Raw genomic sequence first — 24,992 nt, forward strand, 5'->3', positions numbered from 1 at the left:
TATTTCCACTTAAATCAGAATAATATGTCTGATAATTCTAAATGATGTGATTGATATTTACTTTAACTTTATCAATGTTTCTGCTTTTTCTTCATTGTGTGTAATAATTCATCGATAGGCAGTGAATATCCTGTATTAAAGAAACATTCATTGACTCGTGCTACAAACCCGCATTGAACACTGGACATTGGACTCTGTGCAGCAAGCAGTAAACTGCAGACTGCAATCAGAGAATTAACCTTGGAGGGGAGGAAGCTGACATGCATCGCCAAGCAATTTTATGATAATTTCCTAAGTGCAACATTTACAAGTATGTACCATGCACCATGGCAACACATCAGATCCTGCCCCGAGTAATCAGGAAAAGCTTCCGAGAGAGACCAGAGAAGGAAAGAAGGTGTAAAGGAAGATAAAGTTGAAAAGGTCAGCAGTAATTTTAACAGATCACCTTGTCCACAGTGTGAAAACTGGTGTCTACAAAGGAAAAGGAAGAAAAGGTAAAAAGCCAGGTGGGAGGTTTAGCATTCTGTTCATGATGGGGGAGAACTGGAGTAGTGGTAGAGAAGTAAGCAAACTCTTGAGATACGCAAAAGTGAGAAGTGATCAAATGTAGTGATTGTCTGGAGGTGGAAGGTAGGAGATGGGTGAAAAAAGAATGCCTGTGAGATGTCTGTCTTGGGCAGGTCAAGAGACACACATCTTTACTGAGAGAAAGAATTCAGAAGAAGGAGCAAGCTGAGCAGTTGAGAGTTGGGGGTGGGAGTGCTAGAGAGGAGGTGACTTCATCTAGCAGAGAACCAGGTAGAGCTATCCAGTGGACTGGATATTTCAATTTCCCTTTTTTGTGTTTAAAAGATCTGTATTGACCAATTTCTATGTGCCAGACACACTACTAGGTCCTGGCAACACAATGTGCAGCCACATAGGCATGGTTCTTTCTCTTATGGAGTCTAATGGCAAAGGACAGTAATATCTATACATTTTTTTTCAAAAGACAAGTATAGACATTATAATAAAGAACATAAGTGAAATTACCATATTAATTATGGTATTTTATATTAATTTTATATTAATTTAAAATTACCATATTAAATCCCAGGAGCTTTGGGTGCTCATGGGAGGTGCTCTGTAACATATTGAGTGTTCAGAAAAAGCTTTCTAGAGGAAGAATTATCTAAACTTAAACCTAAATAATGTGTAGGAACTAGGAATAATGTGTGATGGCGTAAGATGGGGGGACCAGAGGAGCAGAAAGGAAACCAGATGATGGACATCTTTCAGACAGAAAATACTACATGCAAAGGCCTGGAGATGCAAAAGATTATATGGAATTCTTTTTTAATGGGCAGGAAATTAACGTGACTGGAATTGTGAGTAGGCAAGAGACAAGAAATGACATTTAGTAAAGTAATTAGGGGGTTAGGGAAAAGGGTCTTATAAACCAGACTAAGAACTTGTGCTTTAACTGAAATAGGGTCACCAACCATTCTAGTTTTCCTGGGCCTGAGTGCTTTCTCAAGACACAGGATTTTCAGCGCCAAATTGAAATAGTCCTGTACAAATCAGTACAACTGGTCACCCTAGAGAGCCATTTGATGGTTTTATGTAGAGGTTTTCATGTATGATGAGGTTGTAGACTGGGGCGACCACTGTGGCTATGATATGGAGAAAGGAGGAGACTGATGCAAAAATGAAGACGAAATCTGATGATGGCCAAGCTGGGGTGGGGGGAGGTTCAGTAGAGACAGAGAAAAACTGGGTGGGTTTGCGAAATTTTAAGAAATGCTATAATTTAACAAATGTGTAACAATTTTATGACTCGTTGGGTTTAATGTGTGAGAAAGGCATGTGGGTGGTTGGTGGTGCCATATCCTAATTCCAGAGGGAGAGAAGTGGCTTTATACAATAAGATGAAAAGTTCTGTTTTAGACATGTTGAGCTTGTAAGGTTGTCAGATAAAATAATAGGACATCCAGTTAAATTGGAATCTCAGACAAGACATGAGTACATTTTTAGTTTAAGGATGTCCCAAAGAGGAATACTTATGGAATGTACACACATAAAGGAAATTCAGTTTTAAATGAGTGTTCTGGTAACCTTATGAATTTGGGATGTCTGGAGACATCTGAATGGTAATATTCTTTAGGCAGTCGGGATGTTTGGGTTTGAAACTCAGGAGAAGGTTTGGCCTAAAGGCCAGGGCCGTGAAATCACAGTAATTTTTTAACTTTGTTAGAGAATCATTCCACAAGGTAAGCATCATCATTTAGTTCCAAACTATTTATGATCTAGGAATTTGTGTTTCTCACGTGATATAATTTTGAACATTAGTTTAAGTGAAGGCAGCCCCTTTGCTCCCCTCCTAGTGCTGAGAGTTACCCTCCAGCTGCCTTCTTACTGCCAACCAATTTGCCCAAAATATAACCCACATCCAGAGGTAAAGACTGACATCCTGTCCTTTTGCCAAATGAGCTTTTGAAATCACAGGACCAAGTTAGAAAAGTGTACTGATTGATCTTACAAAGTTTTACTTAACGAACCCTAAAACAACGTCTTTGAATAAACAGACTATATCCCCTGGCAATTCTTATTTTTTTAAACCTTAAGTAACATATACATCTGTAGGTGATGCAACTTAACAGACATTCTATTAATTGATCATGGACTGGTTCAAATAATTGATGATTTTATCCAAATGTTACTGAAAGCAAATATGGTGATTTTTCAGAAGGCTACCCCTCTTTTAAATCTATTTTCAAAAAATAATAGGGTATTTTGGGGAATAAAGGTGTACAAAGGCCACAGCCACATTTTTCTGCCCTGCCAGAAGAGCTTGCACATTCCTGCTGCCTTCAGGGTGAGCACAGGGCTCGCGGCTGTCTCTGGTTTATGCCTGCACTCTCAGAGTCCAGCAGAGATGCTTCGAATGCCTTTGGATCAGGCTTATTTCCATTGCTTTTGGTTCCACCTGCCAGTACAGAACCTTCAAGCTCTGCGAATTCTCTCTTAATTATTTCTAGGAATTAATAGCGAGTGCTTTGCATATGCTGAGAAACAAGTTTAGTTCACTACCACCCTGTGGCCACGGCTGTTTCCTAGCCGTTGTGGCCTCAACTCGTGGAGTCCCGCTGGCTGCACGGAGTGAGACTGGATCTACGCCGATCACGGAGGAAAGCCTTCTCACATTCCTCATTCACTGTCCTGCTGCCTCCGAGGTGTCAAAGGGACACTAGGTTGTCTGAAACTCACTGTGCTTTGTAGAAGTAAGGAGACAGATTGTTTTCCCATTTTGTGTGATTTTTTTTTAAAATTCATGCCAAAGCAACGTCACTCATACAGAGTGCTTTACAGAACTTTTAATAAAATAGCTCTTGTTCTCCATTTTAACCTTCCGTCAACGCTAAACATGCGCGCTAAGAGACAACAGTGACATCTGCTGGTGGAGGGAAACACTCTCAGCCGTTTTTTGAGTTTATATGAACCTTTAGCCAACACGGCACTGACCAATAAAAATAGGTCTATTGGCCACAATTATGTTATTTAAAAAGTGTTGCACTGTGTATTCTTACTGATGAGCAAATGTTATTTACTATGTGAGTAACATACATACAAGATTCTAACCAAAATGAGTGAGCCGGTCAGAGAACTGCCTAGAGGACCTCACATTTCTAGGATATTTTGAAGTTGAAAAGTATTTGAAGTTGTGCCAGTTGTACAAAGGCACAAAACAGACAAATGAACAACAAACTTGTGTCACACTCAACCATACTAGTATAGCACGGTGATTAGACACATCAATTCTAGGGTTCACAGTTGGGTTTGAATCCCAATTCTTCCACTTAATAGCTATAACTTTAAGCAAGTAACCACGTTTCTTTGTGGCTCAGCTTTCTCATCTGTAAGGTGCCAGTGAAGACAATGATATCTACATTATAGGGTTGTCAAGAGGATTAAATGAACTAATATATGTAAGTGCTTAGCATGGTCCCTGGCACATAGTAAGCACCCTCTGTGTATCATTAAGTAATATATATTTAAGCATCATTATTATTTAATGATTAAATATTATTTTTAGTATCATTATGTATTTAAGTATTATTATCATAGGTAGTGTTATGAAATGTTCCATATTAATTTTGAATGATTATCTGGAGAAAGAGTGGGAGTGAAATAAAACAAAGAACCTTAAAAATAGCAGTTATTTCGTCATAGCCAACTTGATGGCAAAATGACTCTGCCAGGCAATGCTAAAATTTATAAACTGTCTTCCAAAATTAAGAAGAAAAAATTTTAGCTTTTGATAGAGCAAAAATTTCTAATTTAGTTCTATTTTTACTAGCCATTGAATATACTGAAAAATTCAAGAGAAAAAAATAAGAAGCCATTTTTTTCACGTTAGAATAGAGTCCTTTTAGGATCTCAAATGAATGGTTTTGCTTTACAATTTAAAAATAGCTATATCTTAACATTATTAACCAACAGGCATTAAATTAAAATAAGAAATTAAATATAAGAAGATCCCAAAAGCCAGCAGATGTTAAGTGGTGTCACTTAAATCACATTGATTAAAAATTTACTTAATAAAAACAACCACTACAAGTGTCTTTCTAGAAAATGACAACAATAACCATGGTTTGTCCTATGCTTTGGACATTAGGAATTCAGCCTATACCTCTTCGTGGTTTTAAAAGGGACTTTTGTCCCCCTGGTAGGGCCATAGCATGGCAGAAGTACACAGATTCATAGAGAAACAGAGCAGCAACTTGTCAACACTTTTTTGTATCAACCATATGGGGATTGTTTTTTATGTTCTTAAGTTTTTATCAAACATATGCACAAGCAAAATTAGCAGAATTCTACTTCTCCATGTTGTCCAGTAAAGTAATTAGGTCAGTTTCATAATCATATTGAAAGATTAAACTCATGTAAGAGGGCAGAAATGGATAAAATTTTGTACAGTTAAATCAGTGTCAGTCAGATTTGAAGTTGTTTTAAGAAAAAAAAAAGGCAGCCTATCAAAAAATGCTTGCCCCACCACAGAACTCAATGCATCTTAATCTGCTCTAAGGACAGGCTTGAACAACTAACTGATAAAGTAAAATTAGTTCATTTTTAAACAATATTTGGATAAAAGTATTGACATTGGATGAAGCAATGTCAATAAATTTGTAAGGAATTTCGTGACAAAATACTAAAATGTGTTAATTTGTTGTTTGTTCCTAATTAAACTCATTTTTCAAATGGGATTTTCGAAAGAGAAGCAGGTATCTACAGACAGGGCCCATCTATGACTGCAAAACCTGCATCAGAACGTTTACTCCAGCACTCACTGCTGCATCCATCAGAAAATCTCTCTCTTGGTTTTTTCAGAATATTCAATGACTAGTAAAACTAAAATGACTTATGAAGACTTTTTAAAAGCAAGCAAAAATATCGCTGGGTGAGATGCTCAACAACACACAGGCTGCCAGTTTCCCTGCATGTCCAGGCCAGCCCTGAAGATGCCAGAAGAGATATAGGAGATTGATAGAAGATACAAACACAACAGATGCAGAATTAAAAGAGGGAAATAACTAAAAATAAAACAGAATTTCTAAGTGTGTGTGTGTGTGTGTGTGTGTGTGTATGTGGTTATACAACTAAGTCACCATAAATTTTAAAACCTAGGTGAACAAGTTAAATTTCTAGCAAAAACAATTTTAAAAAATTGAAATAGAACACGCAAATGAACTAAAAATCATCTTAAAAATTGACATTGTAATAACCAAAAAACCCAGGCCGAAAATGTTGTGCAAGTGCAGCCTACCAAGCTTTTAAGAAACAGATAATCACTTCCTTCTGCTAACAGAAGTCAGGCATTATTTTTCTGGGCAATGCAGCCATTTGAATCTCTGCTAGAAATAACAAACAATATAAATTAAAACTCATATTGAAATTTTACTCTTTTTCCTCCAGCTGGTTTTTAGAGTCTGACTGACACATCCAGCTCTGAGGGTCTAACACCAGCTGGGGCTTGTGATTTCTTTACTCAGACCTGATCTGTTTGAAGGGCAAGTCTTTGGCCATGCCCTGCACTAGCTCCTAAGCCAATCAAAACTAAAAGATGAGATCACAACCTTCTGCATCCACCAGGTTTTATTCAGGTACAGTTATGAGCTACAGATAGACGTGCTGAGAAGTTTCTTAGCAGGAGAGTTTTATGGAATCCTAGTTATTTAAACAAATATTACTTATATATAGTACCAGCTCAGTCTAATTTTCAAAATGTACAGCAGCAAGAATCATTTTCCAAGCTTGAGATCGCTGGCTGAGTCCTTGCTAATTCACAGGTGGATCAATATAGTCGATTTTCAAGTGGCCTTTAATATGAAACACACAAATCAGCTTTACCTACATACAGCTGTGGCCCACAAAAGATGTGTCCTATACTCTTGAACTAGGCAATGTTCTTATTATAGAATTGTCCTTGGACCCAATCCATCTAGATATATGAGCTAATACTGTGCTATTACTATCTATTAAGATGCTTTTGAAGTTATAAACACTTATTCATTCCACTATTTTTTATGTGGCTAGCTACAGATTAAACAAAGTTCAAGACTCCAGAGAGAAATGGATGAACAAGACTGTATTAATCTGTTCTCATGCTGCTAATAAAGACATAACTGAGATTGGGAAATTTATAAAGGAAAGAGGTTTAACAGACTCACAGTTTTGCATGGCTGGGGAGGCCTCACAATTATGGCAGAAGGCGAATGAGGAGCAAAGTCACGTTTTACATGGCAGTAGGCAAGAGGGGATGTACAGGGGAACTTCCCTTTATAAAACCATCAGATCTTGTGAAACTTATTCACTATCATGAGAACACCACAGGAAAAACCTGCCTCCATGATTCAATTACCTCCCCATAGGGATTGTTACAATTAAAGGTGAGATTTGGATGGGGACACAGAGCTGAAACATATCAAAGACAGACAAGTTTCTTTCTCTTACGGAATTTATATTCTAATGAGAGAAGACAATTAGACATATAACAAAGGACTCAATTTCAGATAATACCTAAAATGAAGAAAACATACAGGGTGATGGGGGTTGGTGGGGAAGCTAGATAAAGCACTGTTGGAAAACTTGGAAGAGTTGACACATTAACCAAAGCTGAACGTTAAATGGGTGTGAGCCTGGGAAGATCAGACAGGGGAATCAACAAGCTAACGGCCCTAATTTTGAAATGAGCTTTCTGTGTTCCATAAACATCGACAAGGCCAGTGTGCCTGCAAGTGGTGAAGAAGGAAAATGGTAAGAGGAAACAATTTCAGAGAGGAAGGTGTTCATGCAATAACAGGACCTTGTGAGCCAAAGTCAGAAGTGCAGTGAGAGACTGGGATTCTACTTTGTGTTTCAAATGCTAATGTGTTTTAAAAACAATTTATTATGACTTGCAAATTATTACAAGGAAAAATACTTCTAGATCTGTTTCTAGTTTTAAAAGAATCTGCATAGTTCTTTTATGAGGTTGGTTTCATTACAGGCAGATGAGGGCGATCAGAGTGAAGTCATCAACATAAGATTGGTGGGCAAAATTTTCTCATGAAAAACTTAGCTAATAATTTTAGGTGAAAAAAAACATGATTTTCTACACCAACAATCTTACCAATGCAATTTCCTCGGTAGACATTCTTAGTCTCAAGGACACATGTCAATAGCCCTTGGAACTTGTAAGAACACTTTCGAGATTGCTAAGAAGGTCTAAGAGTTTTCTGTAAGTAGACAGATGTAAATTCACCCAATGAGGGCATAAGAAAATAAGCAAGATTCCACTTAAATTTGTGAGTAGCTAGTATGTATGTATTACCTATATTTTTCTTCTATTTATCTATAAATGAGTAATGCCAGTTGAGCTGTTTTCTCAAGAACCATGCCAACAATCTTCCATTCTTTCAGGATTTCTTATTATACACGGAGTGGAGGCTGTCACATTTTTTTTTTTGAATTAACAAATATGAGTGTTAAAATGAACTCTTTCTACAGAAGTTAGATTTTATTCTAACAAATCCATTGGAGCAGAAAGCAACGCTACCTCCAATGGCAGAAGAAAACCACTGGAGGCTGTTGAAATAGGAGAACAATATGATATAATTCATATTTTAAAAAGAACACTATAGTTGCTGTGTGAAAAATGGATATTAGCAGTCTAGAGTGAAAGCAAAGACTCAATAAGAGGCTTTGGTGGTTACTAGGTGTCCACTTGTGGTGACTCTCACGGGGGGAGATGCGGTGATAAGTGATTAGATTTGGAAAATGGTTTAAACTGCAGCCAACAGGACTTACTCATGGACTGCTTGGTGATCTGGGAGAAAGGGTTCAAAGATTGGAATCAAGAATGACTTCTAGATTTAGGGTTTGAGCAATTGAATAAATGCTGGTACAATTAGATGAGATGCAGATTGTGTAGATAAGATGCAGAATCAAAAATTGTTAGGCACTTGAAATTTAAAGTGATCAGTGAGACATCCAAATAGAGATGATTAATAGGTAGTTCATTATATATATATGATAATAAGGGAGATTTCTGGGCAGATAAGCATTGACTTCATGGGATTGAGTAAGATTTTCTAGGGAGAGAGTATAGATAAGAAGAAGCTGAAGACTGAGCCCTGAGTCCTTTCAGCATTTACAGAGCGGAATAGCAAAAGGATCCAACAAAGTTGCAAAAAAAGAGACGCCAATGAGGGTGAAGGAATTCCCAGAAAGCACAATGTCTGAGAAGACACGTGAGAAAATTATTAAAAATATATGAGCTTGGCTGGGCGAAGTGGGTCACGCCTATAATCCCAGCACTTTGGAAGGCTGAGGTGGGCAGATCACCTGAGGTCAGGAGTTTGAGACCAGCCTGGCCAACATGGTGAACCCCATCTCTACTAAAAATACAAAAATTAGACGGGTGTGGTGGTGGGCACCTGTAACCCCAGCTACTAGGGAGGCTGAGGCAGGAGAATCACTTGAACCTGGGAGGCAAAGTTTGCAGTGAACAGAGATCACATCAATGCTCTCCAGCCTGGACAAAAACACAAACTCTCTCTCTCAAAAAAAAAAAAAAAAAAAAAAAAAAAAAAAAAGCTTGGTAGATTGCCCCTGGATGTGGGAATCTGTGTGTAATAAGCAGCACAGGCTCTGGTATACTGCTGGAAAAAATGGTCCAACAAGCATTCATTTCTCACTCATGCTGCATGCACAATGCAGGTTGGCCAGATGCTCTATTCATTGTAGTCACTCAGGGACACAGGCTGATGGATGTTGTGTTTTGACATATGCTTCCAGGATTGACAGGGCAGGGAAAATGGACATGACGAGTTAGGCATTCGCTCTTAAATCTCTGCTTGGAAATGACACAGGGTCATTTCTGTTCACATCTCATTGGCCAAAGATAGTCATGGCCTCAGCTCACTTCAAAGAGGTCACAGGGGCAATGGTACCATGTGCCCAGCAGGAGATAAAAACAGGTACCTGTAAACAGCCCTAATGGCTACCAGACAGTGGGCAGCACTGGTGATTAGCACAAGCAGGATAGCGGTGGTGTCCTTCATCACTTGGATACGCCTAGAAACCACAACAGATTTTTAGAAGCTTCTCAGATTTATTGGCCTTTTCCCAGGAAACCAGTAAGGATGGATAATTTTTCTCTGTGCTGTTTTACCATGGCATAGAAAACGATCTGTTAAAAAGTTCCAGTGCTTTCTCCTGTGACACATTTCAGGTGACACAGTTCACGACACCATACTGCCTTAAGTGTAAATTCCTGACCCACCACCTATGTGCCATGGTCTAGGGTTTTTGATGTTTTCTAATTTAATTTTTTTAATTTTAATTAAAATAACTTTTTAAAATGCATCACACAGAAATGTAATGAAAATGCAAAAATGATTATTGGCAGACAATAAATAATAAAAATATTTTTAAACAGAGATTCACAATAGGAAAGAAACAAACACTTTTAATATATTATATATACCTTAATTATAAACCATAAGAGTAAACATTTTACAAACATTGGCAAAAAATGCCAAAAAACCTGTATCCTTTCATTCTCTTGAAATTGTGCTATATGCTCAATATTTTGATGGAGAAAGTTTAATGGAAAGAATTTTTGACTTGATAAAAGTAGACTAACTAGCAGAAGGGGCAAAAGAGAACTTGGAGGTTTAACAGGAGTAGGAGGTGTAGACAGCAGCTACTGAGGTGAAGACTGAGGGAGATGTGAACTGGGGAGGAAAGCAGAGATCTTGAGGAGGACCCTGCAGGGCTGAGACTTGGGGCCTCTGGGCTGAAGGAGAAACACCTGTCCTAGAAGAAGGACTCCCGGGTGTCTACCTGCTTTGAGACCCAGACAACCACAGTCACTGCAGTGAACTCTGCTGGGACCGCCACTTGCCCGGTGAATAGACCTCAGAGGAAAACAGAAGCAGAGAAAAAGCAACATCCTGGTGTGGTAAGGTTAAATGATGTCTCCCAAAAAGATATGCTGAAGGCCTAACTGCTGGTAGCTGTGACTATGACCTTATTTGGAGCTAGGGTTTTTGCAGATGCAATTAAGACGTAAGTTAAGATGAGGTCATACCAGAGTAGTGTGGGCCCTTAATCCAACATGACTGGTGTCCTTATAGAAGAGGAGAAGAGATGTGAGACTGGGCCTCTGGGCTGAAGGAGTGGCAGCTGGAGGAACACCTGTCCTGGGAGAAGGACTCCCTGGTGTCTACCTGCCTTGAGACCCTGACAGCCACAGCCACTGAAGTGAAATACAAAATCAGACACACACAAAGAGAATGCCATGGGAAGACACAGACACACCGAGGGAAGACGGAGCCAGAGACTGGAGGGATGCATCTATAAGCTAAGGAATGCCAAAGACTGCTGGAAATACCAGAAGGAAGAGGAAGGAATTGTAAAATGGATTTTCCTCTCCAGCCTTAGAAATATGACCCTGCAGACACCCTGATTTTGGACTTCTATCTTCCAAAATAGTAAGAGAATACGTTTCTGTTGTTTAAGCCACACAGGCTGTGGTACCTGGTAACCGCAGCCCTAGGACAGGAACGCAAGTCTCGCTGCCTCCCTCCTGGGCTCTCTGTTGGCTGGCAGAGGAGAAATAAATTTTGTGGAGCCCACTTCACAAACCACCATAAAGAAGGGTGAGTGTGGAGCGCAGAGAACATGAGATAATAGCTGGTATAATCTGTTTGGCCTTGGTCAAGTTGAAAAACTTCTTTGATGCTCAGTTTCCCTACATGTAAGAGAGGGAGACCAATATTATGGTGCCTCATGGGGTGTTATGAGAATAACTGAGAAAATGCACATACCTGTGGTTTTGCACCTGCAAAAAAGTGTTTACTAGGATGCCTCTTCATATGCTTAATATTTTCAACATGAATTGAAACCAAAGGAGAAGTTTTCCTGATTCACTGAGGGAATTTACAGGAAGTTTTCTGATTCACTGAGGGAATTTAGCCTTCTTTGGGGGAAAGAATTGGGTGATAAAATTTCACTTCTCATGACAATTTAAAGCCCCTGCATCTGGAGACAGGAGAGGAAGCATTTGTAACCCCTACAAATCCATCCAGCCACAAGACTCTACATTTGGAATAACTCCTACAAAATCCAAATTAATATAAATCCTTAATCTTTTCAGCATCTCTACTAACAAATTGATTTGAGGAGGAAAACAGAAGAGCCAATTTAAAAATAGAATATTATATAACAGACATCAACAATGCCAATACCAAAACACTGGGCTGCTGTAGTTCTCTAAGGGAGCGCCTTCTACTGCCTCTAACTTGCCTGCGTTGGAAATTTTTATTGCTGTCTGGACACACAGAAACATTTCTCACAAAGCTAAGGGTCACTAGTGAGTCTATTTAAATCTTTGCAATTTTTGTTAACAAGCTTCGCTTTGAAATTAAAGAAAAAAGAAAGCTGAATACAAACTGGGACTTGTTCTGGGAGATAACTGGAGTAAGTTTGCTCTGGGAGATATTTGAGAAGGCTTCAGAAATGCAGACTCTTCTCCGTTTTCCTTAAGCATACTCACACTCAGGAGCCACCAGAGTTGACCCCAAGGAAAGGGCAGCATGGAAACTTAAAACAAATTTTTTTTTAAATTTTTTATTTTGCATAAGCTTAAGGAGTAAAAGCTGAGTTTTGTTACATGAATATATTGCGTACTGGTGAAGTCTGGACTTTTAGTGTGGCTGTCACTAGAATAATGTCCATTGTACCCATTAAGTAACTTATCCCTCATCCTCCTGCCATCCTCTCTCCTGTCTGAGTCTCCAGTGTCCATCATTCCACACTCTATGTCCATGTGTCTACCTTATTTAGCTCCCACTTTTAAGTGAGAAGAGGTGGTTTTGACTTTATGATTCTGAGTTATTTCACTTAAGATAATGGCCTCCAATGCCATCCATGTTGCATGAAAACTTTCAGGTCTGTTGATGCCTCACCAGGCCTGGACTCCAAGGTGGCCACTCCCTGAAATAACTACTCTACCTTGACTTATGGTTACCATGAACCAAATTGTGTAGTCAGCACTGGGAAAACAGAAGTGAACAAGCTACAGACTTGCCGTCCAGTGGAGAAGACAAACCCTGGCCAGTAATTCATGTGAGATGTTTCTTCTAAATCTTGCTGTGGTTAGAACTTCCTGAAAGCATTTGTGTTCAGGTCATCCTGAGACTGGCCTGTGGTTTCTTATTAGATCCTTAAGGGTCCTGTCTTAATTCAAACTTCTTTCAGAGCACAAAAGTCCAAAACTTGCTGCACACCCAAAGGTATCTGACGTCTGCTAACCTCCAGAAGCTCTTTGGCCATATACCTGACTGGATGTCAAATGTCAACTTGCTCTATATCTCTTAGACATTCACTCACAAAAGTGCTGGGAAGTTACCTGACTTTGAGTCTCCACATTGTGATATCTGATTTTGAGGAACCACCGTACCAAGATGAACTGTTCTCGGGAGGCGAGGAAATAGTAAATGTCTACTAAGTGGTCACCTGAGCACAGGGAGAATTATGCAAGTTTGGTGTCCAATAAAGTGTGCTGAAAGCCTTATAGAACAGACTAGTCTTCAATATTTAAACACTAATTGAAAATTCATTTAAAAAGGCATTTAGAGAAAAATACCCTATTTTCAAGAGGAGGTCTATGGCATTTTAGCATTGCTATCCGAAATCCTTGAAGATATGGCTTCAGTATTTCATTTTGTAGTGTGGGGTGATTGAGCTGAAAGTCACACAAAATAGTCATTAACAGAGTCAGAATTAGGGGCAGTAGGCTGGGTGCAGTGGCTCACGCCTATAATCCTAGCACTCTGGGAGTGGCTCGTGCCTGTAATCCCGGCACTTGTTATTCTGGGATTTTTATACCTTTTATCACTTTTATACAGTGATAAAGGTATAAATGGGAATAATGATAGAGTCAACTTCATAGAACGAGGTGTTATTTGTCATTAATAACACACAATAGGTAGACATAAATGTGAGGCAGGCAGATCACTTGAGGTCAGGAGTTTGAGACCAGCCTGGCCAAATGGTGAAACCCAGACTCTACTAAAAATTAGCTGGGTGTGGTGGAGGGTCGGGGGGGTGGTTTGCCTGTAATCCCAGTTACTTGGGAGGCTGAGGCAGGAGAATCACTTGAAACCAGGAGACAGAGATTGCAGTGAGCCGAGATTGCACCACTGTACCCTAGCCTGGGTGACAGAGCAAGACTCTATCTCACACACAAAAATAAATAAATAAATAAATAAATAAATAAATAAATAATAATTGGGGCGGTCATGCCAAGATTCTATTAATTTTAGAAGGCACCCAAAACTGCAAGTGAAGTTTCAGGGCCCAGTGAGCTCTCACAGATATTAGAAGAAACATGGGATGACTCTTCAAGTTTGTCACATTCCTTCTCACAAGGAATTCTTTTTTGAATTGTGCTGCCCTTGGTATGTTAAAAATTGCCCCTTATCATCTAACATATGCTTCTGACCCCCCTGCCACCGAGAGTGAGAAATGCTGTTAAATTCCATCCCACACCAATGTAGCATGGGATCAATACTGCTTCACAGGCACTGTGCAATAGACCAGTATTTTTGAGCAAGGAGGCCTGATGAAATATATTTCTATACTATATACCAGTAAATAAGGTGTTTTTTGGCAAAACCAGTTCTATGTGTGGGCAGCCCTATGTGTTGGCATCTATAGGACATGTTCTGAGATTTCTTAGAAGATGAAAAGTGTCAGAGTCTCCAGTCTTCAGTGTTCCATAAAGGCCTTAAAAAGAGCTCTACGTTGTGAATAGGCTGAGAGATTTTGAGGACTTTCAGAGGGGAGCCACATTAAGCAGGCTTAGTTTTTATGTTGAGGCTATTACTATGGCTTATCATACAGCTAAAAATAGGGCACTGAGGGACAGATACTCAGGTAGGATCTTTGAGAGGATTACCATATTGATTTCTTCCGTAACTAAGTCCACTTAATGTTCGTCTGTAGTGTTCATTTAGTACCACAAAAGAAGAAAGCATGGGATCAAGGTGAAGTTTAGTCTCCAGAATTAGATTTCTTGAGTTTCATATTTCTGATCTGCCACAGCTCTTGGGTCTTGGACAGTTATTCAATCTGCCTCATGATGTCATGTGTAAAATGGGAATAATGATAGAGCCAACTTCATAGAACGAGTTGTTATTTGTCATCAATAACACACAATAGGTAGACATAAAGTAGCATATATTATGATGCATCAAGCCTTTCCTCCCCACTAGGCAGTGAGCTTATTTTCAGATAGGTGTGAAATTTTAGACATTTTTATTCCACCCCGCCTGGCATAGTACTGGGCACTTAATGGTGATACCTAGAATTGCCAGAGCACTTAACAGTTTCTTTTATGGCATACTATTATATGTGCCGTTTGAAAACATTTCCAATCTTCCCACAAACCAGGAGGTAGACAGCAAGTTTTTTTTATTGAGAAAATAGAGGCCTTCAGAATTTAATAACTTGCTTGAGGCCATCCAGTTAGAAATACCCAGAGCCAAATTCTGAAATATGATGGTTGTTTTATCAACTCGATGGCTGCCCTGCCCATGTCATCAGCACATCCTTAGTTGGCTCTCTGTTAGTATCTGTGGCCATTTTGGTTGATTGATGGAAACACCAGTCATGGAGAATGCTGGGTGCCTGGGGAAGTTCCCCAAGGAGGATCTGAGACACGCTTTGAGGATATGGTGCCCTTCTGCAGTGTTCTAGACTCAGCTCTGCCCACTGGGCTCGTTGAGCTACGGATACCATGTCTTTGACGTCTGGCTACTGCAGGGTATAGGTCACTAACCGAGAGAGAGAGACTGACAGCAACAGCAGAGACAAGTCTAGACTTTGTTTATTCTTGCACACATGTGTGGCTGGGGTCAGTACACAAGGGCAAGGAGAGAAAGGATGGACACTACTACTCCAACCTCAGAACCCAGCATGCTGTGCTCCTGAATACCACAGACCTGTCTAATTTGCATTCCTTGCTCCCAAGAAAATGGCCGAGGGGTAAAGAGCTTGTTTCCTAAGCTCTCCACAGTACACAAAAAGACTCATGTGGCAGGAATGCAGCTCGCTAGAGAAACATGTACACATTACCCATGATTATTTCTATAGATATGCAGCAAGATCATTCTTTGAAGAAAGTGAAAGAAGTAAGGAGTGGTTGGCAACTGGCCTGGTAAGTCTGAGAATAGATTATTTGCAAAGTCCTAGTATCCCCCTGGTTTCCACTAATTTAATAAAATGAAAGCTTAAATTGTATACACAGCCAGCTTAAAAAATGTCAGATGCAAATAGATAATTTGCTATTTCAAAGTCCTCAAGGACGGAAATTGTTATTTTTTTACTCCTCATTACTCTCTCTCTCTTTTTCCTACACCCCCAACCGTGTGTGTATGTGTGTGTGTGTGTGTATGTGTGTGTGTGTACACAATGCTGTGGATGATCACATGACTCCTTTTGGGTAAATTTGCAAAGATCTTCTCAATTCCTCTTTTGTCTCTTAAGGCATAATTATTTATGATTTGTACCCCTGTGGATAGAGAGCCATCCAGTGTACACAGAGCCTACCTGGGATGAAAGTGTCTAAGAAATTACATATGCACAAATGCAACGTCTAAAAGAGATCATCATTCAGGACTCTGAGCCAGAATGACCCATAATGAAGAAAAGATGATGTCTTTGCCACCTAAGTCTGAAGGAGCTGAGACGCTTGTGTGCAGGCAGTCAATCAGAGAAAAAACTGCAACAGAAGATAGCAACCATCCAGCTCATTCATAACTTACAAATCATTCTGTGGCATACAACAGGGAACCAGAGATAACAGAAGCCATCTGGATGACTTCAATCGGAATTAACCAATATTTGATGTCTCTTGTGATCTATAAACATAAGAAATAGTGACTTAAATGCTTCCTTTAAATTGAACTTCTGAAAATGTTCTTGACTTTACTAACTTTTCCAGGGTTGCACTTGAAGACAGTCAAACAAATGACTTCCTAACTCAAGGCCAGGGCTGACTTCCTGGGCATGCTACCTGAGCAGTATCCCGGGGTCCCACGCTTAAAAGGGTCCCGCATTTGGTTTGAAGTTCTGCTGTGGCTGTCTTGAAATTCCTAAGCATGTGATCTTTGAGCTTGTGTTTTGTTATTGAGATGTGATGGGACGATGGAGCGCATGTGAGTGACAGAGGAGTGACGTGTAACATGCATACTCGCCATCATTCCTTGCAGCCCTATTTACAAATAGCATTTACAAAGCCCAGTGAGCAAATAATTCTGGTGGTCCCACAAAGCCATGGAGTTCAGCGATACTTAAAGCAAGTGCTGGGTGAGTGTGTTACCTCTACACCTGGGTAAAAGGGACGTTGATAGTCCCCATAGGTCATGCTTTCTGTCTGAACCAACATTTGCCTAACTTCAGAAAGAAGCTAATGGCATCCTAAGAAACATTAATGTGCAAAAAACTCTGTCCCCTCTTTTCTTGTGTTACTTCCCTGAATAAACCAATGACTTTACTGACAACAGTGACACAGAATTAGGGAAAGATAGGGCAATCCATAGTTCATTTTCCTTTCAGTCTTTCCTGACTCATCAGTAAGCCAAAGAGAGAGACAGCGTTGTTAGAGTATGTGTGTACGAAAAAGTAAAAGTGTTTTCATTTTTCTGGTAAAAAAAAATACACATACATATATGAGCTTTGAAAGATGACTTGTGTCATCCTGAAGATGCTTCATATTAGTTAAATGCTCTTGTATTTGCATTGAAAACTGGCATTGCACTATATAAGCAATAAATTTCATACAAATACTTTAAAATTTTAATTTTTCTTTAACTTAGAATGATATTAACTATCAAATTTTAAAAAACCACCATGACAGGTCAAGAGAAAGACTTGAAAAAATGAGAAAAGCTTTATTTTAACACCTTTAAAGGAACATTTCTCCTGTTTTTTTTTTTGAGACAGAGTCTCACTCTGTCACCAGGCACCAGGCTGGAGTACAGTGGCACAATCTCGGCTCACTGCAACCTCCGCCTCCCGGGTTTAAGCAATTCTCCTGCCTCAGTCTCCTGAGTAGCTGGGACTACAGGCTCATGCCAACACGCCCAGCTAATTTTGGTATTTTTAGTAGAGACAGGGTTTCACCATGTTGGCCAGGATGGTCTTGATCTCTTGACCTAGTGATCCGCCCACCTCGGCCTCCCAAAGTGCTGGGATTACAGGCTTGAGCCACCACGCCCAGCCTCTCCTGTTTTTTAAACTAAGATCCTTATATTTTCAACACTAAAACCTGTGAATTATATAGCTGACCCTGCTCAAGTTCTAAATAAGCTCATAGAATCACGGTGGAAAGAGACTGTGCTAAGTGCACACTCAGCAATGAAGACCAGAGAGAACATTATCCTAGGGCTCAGCTCCTCCACCAGGAAAGTGACCGAAGCCCAAATCCACTGGGTATATAACGTGATTTAAAAAAAACAAGACTTCCCATGAGATGTTCTTTTATCGTAATTGGTCTGGAAGGTTGGTTTTTAGGAGGAAAGTCTTCCAGCACTCCCTTCTCTACACTGTCTTTACACACTCTCAGACTCAATGCTATCCACCCAAATGAGAATCGCTGGGATATAACTACAGAGGTAAAGAAAATCAAGTTAAATTACAGAAGTCATGAAAGAACAGAGTGACAATATTTTCTTTTCAAATAAATATGTAATAAAATAACAAAATATGAATGTATTTCTTCAAAGAATATAAATTTGAGATTATAAGGACCTTATCTGCCTTTAAACATAAAATAAAACAGAAAGCTCAGATATAAAGTCTCAAAGAAATTCTAAAACCACAGGATAGGTGATCAGTCTTCTTTGACATGGAGAAGATGGCTAGGAAGGTTAAAGGCTAGGAATAAACCACCTTTGAAGACAGAGTAGAGATGAGTGAGTCACTCTCTCTGAAAGTCTAGGTTAACCCAATGAAGCATGCATTGTCTTTCCAATTATCATTAGACAGTTGTAAGAATTTAACAAAAGTTCGGATACAGTTAAACCTGCAATTTGGATTAAAGCAAGATTTACAATTATAGAGGATTAAATTTTTTTTCAACTTAATGAAATATCAATCTGCTATAATTAGGAAGGAAGGAACAATAAGCAGCTTAATAATTTTAACTAACAATCATATATCAGTGCACAAAGCAGAAAAGAACAAACCTTGAGGATTGTCTATGAAAATTCAAAGAAAGGAATAAATAGCTACTAAAATAAACTACTATAATTTTATTTTTTCTGAAAGTGAAGACTAGGATGAGCTACTCTAAGATTCAAAGGATGCTGTCTTTACATCTTAGCCCCAGCACATTCCATTTCAACATCCTCTGATTCACACCAACTCCTCCACGTGCAGACCCTGTCCATCACAGAGATAAACTTCTCTGGTTTATTGTTTGTAAAACCCAGGCTAGTTGAAAACTATTTTGGGTTTCTCCCTCAAATCAGATTTCCACTCTGATTTTTCAAAAGTTAATAGGTTAGTACAGTGGTCTATTGTGTCAACAGAGTCCTAGAAAAAAATTAATCATGAAAGCAATAGAAAAGGTCAAAAGGAAGAAACTGAAAATGCTGTAATAAAGAAATCCCCACGCCAATTTTTGTATTTCTAAGGTGCTTTACTTCAAAGACAGAAGCATGACAAAGTGAATAAGATGACAGTGCTTAATCATGGTTGCTGAAGGGGAAGAATGACATGAGATATTAGCAGGACATGGAAACAAATTTCAGCAGCTCACGATGACCTAATATTCTCTAAAAAGTCTAATGAAAAAGGAGAAATTCTAATAAAGGTAGGAAAAGAATCTCTGTCAACAAGTTATTTTTTAAATGTTAGGGGAAGTCAATGAAATCAATGTTGGCTGCTACGGAAAATACAGACAATCATCATTTCAGCACTGAAGAATGAGAAGCTCTGAACTTTTGTCAAAGTGTGTGATTAATGTCATGTTCACACAGTGATAGAGCAAGCTGGGCTACAGGAGTTGACAGCAGTGCTGAAACAATTTTCTACCATTCATGTCCTCCTTAACCATCCTATGTGGGTTGTTAGTAATGCCACATGGGGCTGAAAAAAATCACAGGTTGCATTATAGCTACCTTGGCAATGGAGAGAATGTGGGGATAGTTTTACCATGGGGGTAGTCTGAATACGTACATGGGCGGAATGGAAGTTCTTTATGAACTCAGAGTTGAAGAGAGAGTGTTTATTTGATATGCTGCTATAGTAAAGCTTCTTTTTGCTGGTGACAGACTTGGCACTGGCCCTTGAATCTATTTGTCTTTCATAAAACTAGAAGATAGTTTAAGGAACCATGTGATTCTCATCCAAAGTTCTTTTTATAATTTCAAAGGTCCAAAATAAAAAAAAAGGAAAATGAAATTTTAACCACATAAGTAAACGCCAGAAGTTGAAAACCTGAACAACCAAAATATGTAATTAATACAACCCAACATATAAATACTATCAAATATGTGAAAGATTAGTCTTTAAGGTAACAACAACAATTAGTTTTCTTTCTTCAAACAGTTTTCTAGGATTTTTTTTCTTTGTAGAACCTTGCTGATAAAATATTTGAATTAAATACTTCCCAACAGAAAACCCAGTGGACAGGAAGGTGCTGACAACTTTTATTACACTTCCCTACTCAAAAACTCCCAGTGGTATCAAGTTACACGGCCTGTGTAATTTGATGACAATTATCACAAACTTTGGGGCTTCAAACAACACACATTTATGATCTTACAGTTTCTGCGAGGCCAGGGTTAGGAGTCTGAGCACAGCTCAGCTGGTCCTCTACTCAGGGGCTCGCCAGGCTGCAATCAACCTATTTGTTCAGGGCTGGTTTCTTATCAGAGGCTCGATGTGGAAGGATCTGCTTCTAAGCTCCCTCAAGTTGGCAGAAGTCACTGTCTTGCAAGCTGGAGGATTCACGGCACTTATTTTTTTCTTTAGGTTTTAGAGAGAGAGTGGAGTTTTGCTACAACATGCTCTCCCATTTTTATTTTTTAGGACTTACCCATCCTTCCAGCTCTCCTAGATTTACTTAAAACACACACACACACACACACACACACACAAACACACACACAGAGAGAGAGAGTATTTCAGGAAAATTGGGCCTCATGCTATTACCTAAGTACTTTCTTCAGTTCTAAGCCACTATATTTTTTGATAAACAGACTCCTTTTCCTGAAATTTCTTCTTATAAATACCTACATTGGGTGAAGGTGTATCTCAAATGTATGCTGTATTTCTTTTTGAAATGAAACATTTTCTGATGTTTCTTGTGAAAATTCCATCCTGCCATTATTTTTGGTTCATTTCAGAGTAATTATTTCTAGAAGCAATGGCTACTGCCCAAAAAGTACATCCCAAGAAGATCACTGGGCCATGGAATAACCCCCAGACTCCAGATGGCTTCCTCACTGCATTATCCCTTTTCCTTCCTTTGATTTCTCAGTCTTCTTGTGTTTTCACATTACAGGTGTACATCATCTCCTCAATTCCATCTGCCCTGGTTGTCATTGGTTCTCCAAATACTGTCTTTGCTCCAAGTTAGAACTGCTCTCACCTGCTCCCAAATTGCCCTCCATTGAATTCTCTTCTTTTTATTGAAATGCTTAGTTCTCATCCTCAGCTGGTCTTTACTCAGGAAATGCCCTAACTTTAGAGTACGAGAATCACTGGGGGAAATGTATTTTTATGCAGATCCCTAGGTTTCTCTCCCAGAATGTGTATCAATAGATCTGGTGTGGGTCCCAAGATTTCATGTTTTTGTCAAGTACCATAAGGTTCTCTGATGCAGATAATCTGTGATCACATCCTGAGAAACAAGGTTGTACCTATTCAGCCCCACTTTTGAGTCTTTATCAGTTTTCTTGTGGTTCCTTTTTTTACTCATCTCAGTCAATGTCAGCAGAGGACTGAGCTCAGTGGTTCTCAAACTTTCCTTTATGTTACCACAACCTGGGAGGCTCATAGATATCTCAATACACAACCCATTTCTCATACCAATTAAGTCAAATCTTTTTCTGGAGTTAATTATTTTTTAATCAAGGTATCATTATATACAGTAAATGCACAGATATTAAATATATAGTTCCATGAGTTTTGACAACTGTATTCATCTGAGTAGCCAATGCTGTAATCAAGATACAGGACCCTTACATCAACCCAGAATCCCTCCTCTTGCCCTTTCTGGTCAACCTCCCTCTCCTCCCAAAAGCAACTACTATTCTAACTTTTATCCTCTTAGATTACTTTTTGCCTGATTTTGATGAAATCAAGATGAAATCATACAAGTGGTTTCCTTTGTCACTGGCTTCTTTGCCAAACTTGCTTTTGAGATTCATTCACGTTTGGCATCATTATTACTTAAAATGTTTGAAGTATTTACAATGTGCCGTCAAGTTTGAGAATCAGAATTTATTCTAGTCTTTTTCAGCTTCAACTGTTTATTATGATAACCTAGTGACCTTTAAAAATATCAATACTTAGCCAGGCATGGTGGCTCACGCCTGTGATCCCAGCATTTTGAGAGGCCAAGACGGGCAGCTCACTTGAGGTCAGGAGTTTGAGACCAGCCTGGCCTACATACTTAAACCTTGTCTCTACTAAAAATACAAAAATGGGAGCAGACGCCTGTAATCCCAGCTACTTGGGAAGCTGAGGCAGGAGAATCACTTGAAACTAGGAGGCAGAAATTGCAGTGAGCAGAGATTGCACCATTGCACTCCAGCTTGGGCAACAGTGAGACTCCATCTCAAAAAAAAAAAAAATCAATACTTATACCTTCAGAATGTATTATTTAATTGGTCTAGGGTGGGATCTGAGCACTGATATTTTAAAAAGGCCCTCAGTTGATTCTAATATGTTGCCAGGGTTGAGAATATTCAGATTAGCCTCAGAGGTAATGGAATTCCACCTCGAGTTCATGCAGACCTTCCCTCATCTTTCTTTCTCATCTCCGAGGAACTGCTGGTCTTTCCCCTTTCATTTGTGGTCCTGACTTAATAATAGTGATTATTACTATGTCCATTGTCTTTCAATCATCCCTCTTCAATCTTTCCATTGAACTTTTTTTATCTCCCTCACTCTACACTAATGCTTAGGTTTCCTCTATCCTAAAGAAGGAATAAATTTAAAAATGCTTCTTTTAAATATGTCAGCCTTTAAGCTACATCCTTATTTCTTTCTTTCCATGATTTCCAGCAGTTTGTAACTTTCTATTTTACTGTTCAATCTATTGCACAAATAGACTTTGGCCCCTACTGCCACTGAAATGGCTTTTATGTTATCGGTGATTTCCTAATTGCCTGATTCAATCTTTTCAGCTAAGTTTTCATTCTTTTTTTTTTCCCCCGAGACAGGATCTCACTTCATCATCCAGGCTAGAGTGTAGTGTGTAATCATGGTTCACTGCAGCCTTCATACTCCTGGGCTAAAGCAATCCTCTCGCCTCAGCCTCCAAAGTAGCTAGGACTATGGGCACGTGCCACCATGCCCAGCTAGTATTATTTTTAATTTTTATCTTTTGTAGGGACAGGGCTTCATTATGCCCAGGCTGGTCTTGAACTCCTGGCCTCAAGCTATCCTCCCATCTTAGCCTCAGAAAGCACTGTGATTACAGGTGTGAGCCACCTGCGCCCTGCCTCATTCTGTTTAATTCTTGACCACTCTTTCCCCATCTTCTTTTCAGATGCTCAATTGGACAGAGAACAGTGGGAAACAGCTTAGTCTCAACTAGTAACAAATGTCTGAAGAACTTAATATTAATTAAGGTCAAATGAGGAATCAGATTTATAGTTCTAGTAATAATTACCTAGTAACTATGGCAATTGTTATTGCTTATTATGTACCTATTTAAGGCGCTGTGTACTATCCAAAGAGACTATAAACTGCTCTCTTGAGATGCAGACAATCTTTGTTGAATGGCAAGTCTCAAGTTTATAAAACTGTTGTCATTTTAAAAATTATTAAGCAGTTTAAAAATGAATAAATGCCATATTGCATGGCACAAACCACAGGTACTGCAAGTATTCAAGTTAGAAAAATGTGTATTTCTTGGAAAATATACTCATTGAGTACTTTATTTAAGCTGAAGTAATTTAAAAGATTCAAATCAGAGAGGTGAGAAAAGGATAGTTCATGCACAGGCACTTCAATTTCTTGATGATGGTTTTCTCTATTCTTTGGCTTTTCTGTACTCCTCTTCTAACACTTTCTTTTGTCTCCAATTTCCACCTCTCCCTGTTTCCGTGGGTCAACACACTTCACACTGTAACTCTTCCTGAGCAGACTGGCAATCCCATCTCTTAGCTGTGCATCCTACGTAGATCTATTAACTGCCAGGTTCTTTAACCACCTCTAGAATATCCTAACAGCATCTCCCAAATTATACTGGGATTGGATCTAACGAATAAAAAATTAACCAATCTCTTTCCCAACAGTTTTTTGTCTGCCCCAGAAGAGTTCTTTTTTCAAAGAACTGTCCACAAGGGCATATTATTTCAAGAACATTAAAAAATTATGAAGTAGCATGATTTTTAATGTTCACATAGTAGCATAGCAGGTGGCTCACATTGGCGCAACATTATCATACTTATTTTTTCTCAGAAACAGAGCTTTACCCTTCTAAATTTTCATCATTCAGATCCCTTTAATCTAGATTTGGCCTCATGGAGTGATCTGTCCAACCACTGCTTTTTCTAGATGGACTAAAAATACCTAGAAATGAAATTTCTTTTCCAGCTAAGTGAGTTTCTTTCAAAACTAAAATCCAGGCCTCAAATTTCTAGTACTCTCTTGCTCCACTATACCATAATGTTATCTTTATCACCAAAGAAATATTGTAGGAATCTGGAAGTCATCACAATATCTGAATTTGTTGCCTAACAGAGTGTAGATCACAGACTTGCTTTATTTAATCAGTACATCTTAATGAAGCAATTTATTTTAGAGGCACTAGAAAATAAGTTAATCACTTTTCAAAAATCAAGGCCATTCATCTCATAAGAATACTGCTGTTATACCAAACATATCAAACTGTGGCCAAAGTTATAAAAAAAGAAGTCTGACAAGGCCATACATGGTTGGGAATGATAAGGTCGGTCATGGTCGGAATACCATCTGGGAGCATGATCACCTGAAGTTTGAGTATGATAATGCACAGCTGAGTGGATGGAGGCTCCAATCAGGAAACAGAGTGGTCCACGTTGTCACCAACTATTTGTTCCTTTCTCAATAAAACTCTGAGTAAGAGTCAAGATAATTTGGAATATTTTACCCCTGTTAACCCCCAACTGATCCATTAATGACTCTTGGAGAATGCTGGAATACTAACACTGCCTTCTATGCAGAATTTCATGGGGCTT

The 24,992-nt window shown here is 39.0% G+C and overlaps 1 protein-coding gene across 2 annotated transcripts in view; it reads left to right on the forward strand.

Moving 5' to 3' along the window:
• The first annotated feature begins 378 nt into the window (after positions 1 to 378).
• The window catches only part of OXGR1 (oxoglutarate receptor 1), a 36,932-nt gene continuing 12,318 nt past the window's right edge, over positions 379 to 24,992 (forward strand). Inside the window, exons 1-2 of one of the 2 annotated variants that reach the window (XR_001108357.3) lie at positions 379 to 497; positions 5,371 to 5,590. The gene's annotated coding sequence lies outside the window, so the exon portion shown is untranslated. Of the gene's footprint in view, positions 498 to 5,370; positions 5,591 to 24,992 lie in introns of those variants that run through there. The other variant, XM_064362244.1, reaches the window with a different exon arrangement.

This window comes from Aotus nancymaae, unplaced genomic scaffold, assembly GCF_030222135.1.
Source record: "Aotus nancymaae isolate 86718 unplaced genomic scaffold, 86718_ANA_hifiasm-v0.15.2.pri h1tg000048l, whole genome shotgun sequence".
In the NCBI taxonomy this organism is placed as follows: Eukaryota; Metazoa; Chordata; class Mammalia; order Primates; family Aotidae; genus Aotus; species Aotus nancymaae.